The sequence below is a fragment of the Drosophila melanogaster genome, chromosome 2L (assembly GCF_000001215.4).
Source record: "Drosophila melanogaster chromosome 2L".
In the NCBI taxonomy this organism is placed as follows: domain Eukaryota; kingdom Metazoa; phylum Arthropoda; class Insecta; order Diptera; family Drosophilidae; genus Drosophila; species Drosophila melanogaster.
This window is the reverse complement of record NT_033779.5, coordinates 15,460,902-15,470,008: the sequence shown is the minus strand read 5'-3', so window position 1 is coordinate 15,470,008 and position 9,107 is coordinate 15,460,902. Positions and strand designations below refer to the sequence as shown.

Sequence of the window (9,107 nt, the reverse complement as noted above, 5' to 3'; positions counted from 1 at the left end):
ACGCCCCCGATCTCGGATCAATTCTAAGCCGATTTCTTTATTTCAGCAACTCTGCATCCAAATTATGAGAATGCAATGCACTTTTTGCCACCAAGCCGAAAGAGACGTCGAATCTGTCAGAGATGGCGTCGCTGGTGACGCCCGATAATATCGCCACTCGATTGGAGCTCGAATTGCCCCCGGGCTCTCGATCTCCGGTGGGTGTTGTCCCTATAGAGTCCCCCATATAGTTCAATGCCAGAGCTCCAATATCACTGCCATTGATCAGGCTGTGGATTAATTGTCATGTGCGAAAAGTGAATGAAACTGGCGCCAAGGAAAAATTAATACCGTTCTTGTTTAACGGTGCAGGAAACCATTTTTTGTATAAGAATATCATTCATATCGGTTGCTATAGCATTTGCTATAATACTTTATTTACAAAATTCGAGATGCTTCAAAGCTATAGGCATTTTTCCTTTAAATGCCAAAGTTCGCCCTTCACCTTGCTCTCCTCCCCCTGACGCCTTCTCCTTTCGACTTCCACTTTCAATTGCCGGACGAACAGACCGATGGAACCACACCCAGTTCACCAACTCAACCACCTTACCGCATTACGTATGAACTCCTTTTAGCTGGCATTCGAGCTATTGTACCGGCCACCCTCTGCAGCTTGGGAGTTGGCATTTCCTAGTTGCGCGGTCGGTCAAAAGCCTTCCTGGAATTAAGTTACAGCAAGTGCGATGCCCAGTCCCACTCCCACTCCCCCTCTTGAGCAACCCCCTTTACTGGGGAACAGGAACATCGAACAGCGACCATGTGGCAACTGGCCGACCATAATGCAACATGACATGCGCCGCATGTGCAGCAACACAGCCACAGAGTCTCGGGCCGAGTTGCAAATATGAGTTCATTATTTAAACGTTGACCAAAAAACAAATTGACAAGTAAATGCGGCACATGGTCGGCTCGTTTTGGCGTTTTCTTTGGCCATACACAGGCAGAAAATTTCATTTGGTACTAATCGAACGTAAATAGGCTACTGTATGTGAGAAATCAAACTAAAAGTAAGAGCATTTTGCAAATAGGGCAAAATATATGCTATTTTAGTTAGTTACACTGTATAATATTTTGTTGAGTGTACTCTAGCTTGGGTTGGGTTCAGTGGAGTTCGCTGCAGTGGGTTCCTAGGTGGGTTTTACTCCTTCTGCTCCAATAGATGTGGATGATGTTGCGCACATGCGACGCTCTTGTTGTTGTTGTTGCTGCACACAGATCAGCGTCATCAACGCGTACACATTCTGCTCATAAACGACTTTGGCCGCTCGCTGCCATCGGACTTCAAAGAAACTCGCAGGAGACCGACGAGCGCCACGCACAGCGCCAACTTTGGTGGTGCTGGCTTGATCTTTGGCCGGACCGCACCACACTGCACCACAACGCACTGGACCGGACCTGGTCGGGATGGAGCGGAACGTGAAGCACTTCCCACTTGTTGGGCCCAAGGCACTCAAAAAAATGTTTGGTCAACTAAATGAAAAATATTATATATAATATACAGACGTCTCTCTAGCATTGCATTGTGTTCAAGTTGTAGCAAACTATATATTGTAGCTTTAAATAGGCTTGAATACTTTAAAAATAATTGATATTACGTGATAATAATTTCAAAAACTAGTATATATAATCAGAATAACTCTTTAATAATCGTACAAGCTATTTCCCAAGTGCCTTGGCTTTCACAGTTTTGCGTCTTCAAGAGTCGCCTGCAACGTCATGGCCCGACTTGTTAACGCTTTTGGCCTACACAGTGTTAGCTTGCGCCTCGCTGGAGGATCCTTAAAGGGTGGTGAGGTGAAAGGATCGGAGCGAAGTTGCCTCGCCCGCTGTGACTTTGTTGTCGTTGTCGTTGTTAATGATGCCTTATAATGCCAGAGCGCCTGATTTGCCACAATTTATTATGAAAAATCGTAATAATCTCGGCGATTTTCTGAACCCACAAGACGCATTTGTCTTTGGCGGCGCTTATCTTCCGCCGGCTGCGACTCCTCGGACTCTTGGCCATCCGTCAGCGTCGTCGATAGCTGGTTAATGCTCTTGGCTTTGGCTTAGGCTAAGGCATTGGCTTTGGCTTGGCTTTGGCTTCGGGCTTTGGATCTTAGCTCGGCTTGTGGTAACATGAGACCTGGCCCAGTCAGCCAAGTGGCTCCTCCTCCGCTGAGCGTGTCATATTGGCGTTTCCTTTTCGCGGGCGACGCCCACGACTTCTCTGAAATCGTTTTCAAATTGATTTTTGCCGTCAAATTTGCACAACTTGCTGGGGAGTTCTTCCAAATGGCAGGTCCTCCCACAGCAGAGTTGGGAATTGTATTTTAAATACTTTGAAATATGGCTCATGGAATCACCACAATATTTTTAATATGACTTAATATTACAAAATATAATATTACATTAATATATGCAAATTTTTTCATATATACAAAGAAATATAAGGTTTTATTTGAAAATAAATTAAATAAGTTAAAAATTAAAAATATAAATATTTAGATAATATCAAAATAGCTAAGTAATTTCGTTTCATCACAAAAAGGGATCTGATAAAGAACGATCTCCTATTGGTTTTCTGCCCACGTCTATGGATCGCCCAAGCTGCGCTGGTTGTCATCGCAAAATGTTACTAATAGTCGGAAATTACAAGCCAATAATCGTTTGTTTGAGCAGCTATCCAAATGACTGCCTCTCTCTCTCTCTTTCGCGATCATCCCTCTCTTTCTGTGTAGGTGTTTAGAGTGCGTCGGGACATTCTTTTGATAAATGATCTCGGGCCAAGTCAAAGCCAATTGGAGCCCGTTAACTCTTGGCCAGGAATCATATTTTATGCTTAAGTTGGCATATAACTAATCAAATTCAAGTGCCAGCCGAAGCGGAACTGCAGACACACGTAAAAAAGGAAACCTCATGAGAAATATGTAGCTTTGAGTGCCGGGAAATGGAAAGCGTCTTGTTTTGTATAACTTAAATTGTATTGATTTCCAACGTTATTATTATATGAAAGTTATCATAAATATGAAAGTATGAAAAGATATATAAATGTAAGCCGGTAAGCGTGTTCTTTTTTACTTTAACTGCTACTAACAAGGATACTCTGTCGTTAAACTTAGATCAACTATCAGTAACAAGTTAGCCGATTCAAGGCAAATTGAAATGCACAACTCTTAGGGAAAAACACGCTCAACAGTAGATAAAAACTTTGACCAATTGATAACTGGCTAGGCAGCCACATGAAAATATAAAAAAATGCTTATCTGCTAAATGCAACAAAGGTGTTTGCACATGTCCAAGCAAATAAAAGCCGGGCGCCGGCTTTTCGGATAGTGGCCAACATTTTAGCCACAGTCATAGGAACGTGCGACGCCAGCCGGAGCAGGATAATGCAAATAAATTCACTGGCCAAACGTTGGGCAAACAAATTGCCCAGAGACGGGGACCAGGTCTCACCCAAGTCCAAATCTCGATCCCAGTCACAATCGCAGCAACCACAGTGGTCCCGGCCTGGCCACATGCAAAATCAAGATAAACGCTTTAATTGAGATTAAATTCATAATTACGATCGCACGGGCGACACTTTTATGGTGTTCTTTAATTAAAGTTTCTGCCGTTTGCCATTGCAGTTGCCTGTTTTTCTTAGCCTTTTTGCCGCTGCCGCCGAGTCGCGGGACAAGAAATTTGAAACGCGCTTAGACGACGGCCAGAAACTCGCCCTGCAGCTACAGATCCGTTCAAGGTACACAGAAAACAATCGAGTTTGGTCTCGTAATAAATTCAAACTTAATAATTTACAAGGGCAAAGAAATAAAGGTTTAAATCAAAACGAGTAGTCTAAGAATGCCTTAAGTGTCTGATCAATTTTTAACCTGATCATTTTAGTTGGCAACCGACTAACAACGCATCTTATTTGCTAAATATCATTTGTTAACTGGAAAGTATTTTTAAGTGCAGTTCTCTGGGAAGGTGTTGAGTAATTTTTGCTTTTTTTTTCTCAACGCTGGATATCGCCGCGCGCGACTTTTTCGCTGATTGAAATCGCAGCCGCTGATCACATAAATTGCCAGATTTTCGGTTTACATGACAGTGTGCTGCTGCCCCCTCCCCCGCCCCGCGCTTTCACAAACGCATAATTGCATTGTGCGGCGTGTGTAATTGAAATTAATATGAGTGAATTACCACAGCCGGAATGACGTATTTTTATGTAGGTAAATTTAACGCCCAAGACCTGCTCAATAATTAAGCAATTTAAGCGGATTGAATTTTATACTTGGTGATTTATGGTAGCGATGGCAGGGGTTAAGAGGTGTCACGATACGTTAGGCATTGCTATCTGGAATAGCCACAAATCCTAGGCTTATAGTGGCTTGGGATCAGTTAGGATTGAAATTAGCCCAACGGGCTGGGAGCTGTGTGCGTGTGATCCTCACATTTGACCATTACTCATCATTGCTGATTAATCTGGGAGACCCCCCTTGGACTCACAAATGATTTCCCACACACCCAGAAAAGTCCAGAGGGTTCTTGTCGAATGCGTAAACTCAATGCGATCGGTTGATAAGGAAGCTGTTCACTGGGAAAAAAATGTATTAGGTAATTAAAAAATATCTGAGCAATACCATGCATTATTTTGCACATTAATCGAAGTTTAAAATATTGAATCAATAAGATTACGTCTGAATGAACTTTATTGTGTTTATTGTTATTGCCATTAGGTATTTAGCTAACAACTAGATATTTTGTTTTCTGTGTAACCTTGGGCAGCTCCAAAGCTCAGCAGCGGCAGCAATTCATTCGAGACAATTAAATGGCCCTCCTAATGATGATGCCACAAGCCCTGAAAGATATGGGGACAGACAGACAGGCGGGCAGGCAGACCGGTCCGATAGATAAGGCATTAAAAAGCAATTATAACGACAAATCTGTAAACATACGGCACAGGCGTCGATCGTTTAATGGCGGACTTAACGCAACATTTAGAAGGTAATAAAATCGAGGCGGGCGCCATTCGGTAGGAATAAACCGGAGGAGCAGCAACCCAAGTCAAAAGTTGCATTAACATAAAAATGTCATAAGGTTTACGGCGGAGATGCGCTTAGCCAGATCGATCCGATAGATACAGCAAAGCGGGGTGGCCAGCTGCCGATCATTTTGCAACTGAACAGGAGCGGGGCTCCATAATTATGGCGGGGGTATTTTCAAATGGTTCGGTTTGGCCCTAGAATGTGACATAAATTATGAAATGCTGTCGTAAATCTTGGGTCGATCGCAGATCATTGATCTTGCGGGTAAGCCCATAAGAAAGGCCATTTCTTTTGAAAAACGGAAAGTTTAAAATAGAATTTACAGATGGATTGCGCAAACCTATGTTATGAATATGCATTAGAACATCGCTAAACAATAATTTTCCAAATAACATTTTTCGATGAGCTCACCATAATAATTGCTTTAAAAATAAGAAGTTATTTTAATTACATTTCAAGATCAGGACATTAACGTATAATAAAACTATGATATCTTTATTAATTTATGTAGTAATCTTCATTAGCTAAGTTCCTATTTGCATATAAGGTTCCACCATTGGACTTCTCTAATTTGAGTGAATCTGCTGACCGGAAACCAACGAGCATTAATTATACCCCTAATTCTCGGAAAGCCGCTCTACTTTAACCCCAACCTCTTAAACATGTCGTAAGAAACAAAACTGACCGGGCACATGCTACAAACAGACATATAGAACCCATTACCGATCGCGATGCTTCAGGAGGTTGGTGATGGGGACGGGAATGGCGATCGCCAACAAAGTGGATGTGCTACCTCCTAAGAGACGACAAACATATCGCTCATTGAGCGTAACAAAGGTGCACCTTCAATGAAGCCTAACCAAATAAGGCATGCCACGCAGTCGGATGACAGCTTTGGGGTGCGCTCCACAAGCTTGACTTGTGTCCAAGGAGAAGCACTTTGTAGGGGCTTTCGTGAAGGAGCACCCATATTACCTGCGATGTTCTGTTTGGGTGACTAAACACTTGTTTCGCTTCAATAACGCACCGATCGCCGTTCCAAGTCCACCTCCAAGTCGCCGCTGTCATCTTCTGGGCAACGCTTTCGAAATAAACGAAAAAAACACAACGCTTCAAAAGGCAAACAAGCAAATGTGTGAATGCACTGCGGGAATATATACTATACCTTTAAAAACATTTTATAAAACTATTCCGATCCCAGGTAGTGAAATAAATAATATCAAAAATTAATATTGGTAATATTACAAGTTTTATAATATTAATTTCGGGATGGAACTTATCCCTGGCTGTTTTTCGCCTAACAAATATTTCTTTTAGTGAGTAATATCCTAGTAATAAAAGGCCAGTTGGCAGCATAGTTTTTTTCCCAGTGCACACGTGTGCGATCATCGAAAACATATTTTAACAAGTACGCAATGCTGGAACGTTGACAGGGCGGCCACCAAACCCAAATAAAATTTTAAGGCGCTGTCCGTTCGATTCGTTGACTCAAGGTGTAGTATGTGGTATGCATAAGGAGGACCCCGCTCAGATCAGTTCGGTTATGGAATGGGTATAGGTAGGCGCGGTGGGGGTGGCACTGGGGCATAACGGTGACCCGTGTTTGCCGTTCGTCGCGGAAGTTCTTTTGGGTTGGCCTGAAGACGTCGTCGCAGGTTAGTCGATCTGTTCTTGCACTGAAGAAAAATAACTACCATTGAAACTATTTTTACCAATATTCTGTTAAAATATGTAGTCATATGTAAGTAATGTGCGTTGGCACTTCTCACACACTGTACTGTTTTTTTTTTCAAGTGTAACTTTAATAAGCGACTGGGATTGGATATCGGAAATCGGGGTTTCTTCATCGATCGTTCTATATATTGTTCGAATCGGACACACTCCCCGCACGAGAAATTTGCAGTGCGCTGCGGTTCAAAAATTATGGGAAATTAAAAATGTTTTATTTATGAGTAAGAATTCTCGGCACACACTCGTATTTCGTATTTCGTGTGGCAAGTCAAGTAAATCTGAGGTGTGGTTTTTCGGTGCACAAGCGCAACAGATATGGAAATTATAATTGTGGTTTATGAGCATTTAATAACCATTCGTTCCATTGCAAAGGGGAGAACTGCTTGTTTTATGAGCCCGAACTGCGTTTGCTGTAAAGTCAATCAATTGTGACACAGGTTCAGTTGATAGTCGCTCTGGCCTGGCCGTGTTCTAAGCCTATCCACTCCATCAAAATCATGGCTAACCGCCCCCGATCTCCTTCGATCCGGCGGCGCTATCTTCCGCCCGACGATTGCGAAAACAACTTTCCAACATTAATGACAATTTGTATCGTAATTGAAATCGAAATGCCGTGAATAAATGCCGCTTTGCACTAAAGCACCGAGACGCAGACAGAGACGCACCAACAAGGAACACCTTTTTTCCATGTGCCAGCCTCGGTTTATACATATTTATGTGTTCCGCAAACCAGTCCGGTTGCCTGGCAGGCACTCCAACTCCAATCGGGTATCCGAAAACACAGGTGCCAATTGGGGAGTGGGCCACGCCGGGCGAAAGCTCAGCTCAGCTCGGTTCAGTTGAGATACTTCGGTTAATTTCAGGCAGCCGCTTTCGGTGTGTAATCCATTTTAATGCCAACACCATTACGAACAGTAGCCTCAGTGTCACATTTAGCAAAAGCAAAGGCAAACCAACGGCGACCAAAAATGCAAGCTGTCACACACTTGAGTGAATCTGCGAAATCTGTGTAGAGCATGCAGTGAATCAGTTTTCTTGATTTTCTCTATAGTATAATTTATAAATATTAAAATCTCTAAAGATTTTTAATAGTCTAAAATATCATATGGCCAAGGCATTGTTTTAGTTATGATAACTACTTTACCTTCTCCCTCAAGTGCAGCGCATTTTGCAGTCGCTCATCTCACATCATAAATCTGGGAGTCGTACTTTGTTTTATGATTTAAATGAAGCGCCAAAATGGGATGGCAGTGCTGATAGCGACTGAAAAAGGCAGTGGAGTGCGACCTTAATACGGCGACAATTGATTAGCGAGCGACGGAGCAAGGCGCGCAAGGCTAATGAGGATCGCCCCGGGACAGATTGAATCCGATCGGATGGGTTGGAATCGTGTCCAGGCTGGATGTGTGCTGAAGCTGGGGGGAGAGGTGACAGATCTGTCAGTCAGGAAAAAAAGGCTTAAAATGGCTTCAACTAGATGGAGATACCAAATATATATTAACTATTTGGCTATGTTAAAAAAAGTTTCTTACAACTGGCATTATATGCTATATTTTTCGGCTTATAATTGTAATGATTCGTATTATTTTATTTGGTACATGCAATTTATAAATGCGGCCTTATTACCAGCTTTCTCATTCATGGAATCATAAATATATATTGAATTTTGTTCCTGTGCAGCAGGCGCCAAGTGCAGGGGAAACCTGTTCCCCAGGCATCGTCATCTCCGTTCTGGGACTCCGTATTAATCACTGCGATTCAACGGCGATCGCCTTCGATAGCTGCCTGCACTTCGTCGTTCCGATAGCCCTCGATAGCAGGCGCTCAATTTATCAAATACCAGAAGGCTGGATGGGGACGGATTTCGGAGGGACTGAGTCAGTGGCCAGGCATGCCATAACGAACCTTAGCCTACTTAGCAAGTCCAGCTCGATTGGCCGAAAAAAAACCCGCTGGTTGTTTCCCACAATTATGCAAAACAAAGAGGGAGCCAAAGTGCCTCTACGAGGAGCGGGTGGAAAAGGGGCAGAAACAAACATGCCCATACCACAAGGTGCATCTCCCATCCAGCCAATTGCCTGCAAATTATAATGCATTATTTCATAACTCCCGCCAGCAACTTGTTTGAACTGAGTCAGCCACTGCCGGACCCCAACCCCGATCCGGTCTTCAATCGGCGACTCAATCCCAACCCGAATCCTATCCGCAACCCGACCCCGGGCAATGGCCAGCAATCAAATCACTTGCCGCCCCAAGCGGACCTCTAAATCGAGTCAATCTTAGAAATCGCGGATTCGAATGGTAGGTTCTCAGTTTGAATCCAAATAT

General features: G+C 43.1%; 2 long non-coding RNA genes across 2 annotated transcripts; one reads left to right on the top strand and one right to left on the bottom strand.

Annotated features, from left to right (window-relative positions):
- The first annotated feature begins 481 nt into the window (after nucleotides 1-481).
- Nucleotides 482-1,065, top strand: lncRNA:CR45353 (long non-coding RNA:CR45353). Its single transcript, NR_124284.1, has one exon. It is a non-coding gene; the product is annotated as a long non-coding RNA:CR45353 (long non-coding RNA).
- A 5,277-nt stretch (nucleotides 1,066-6,342) lies between these two features.
- lncRNA:CR44863 (long non-coding RNA:CR44863) lies at nucleotides 6,343-6,755 on the bottom strand. Its single transcript, NR_124283.1, has one exon. It is a non-coding gene; the product is annotated as a long non-coding RNA:CR44863 (long non-coding RNA).
- Between the last annotated feature and the right edge of the window lie 2,352 nt (nucleotides 6,756-9,107).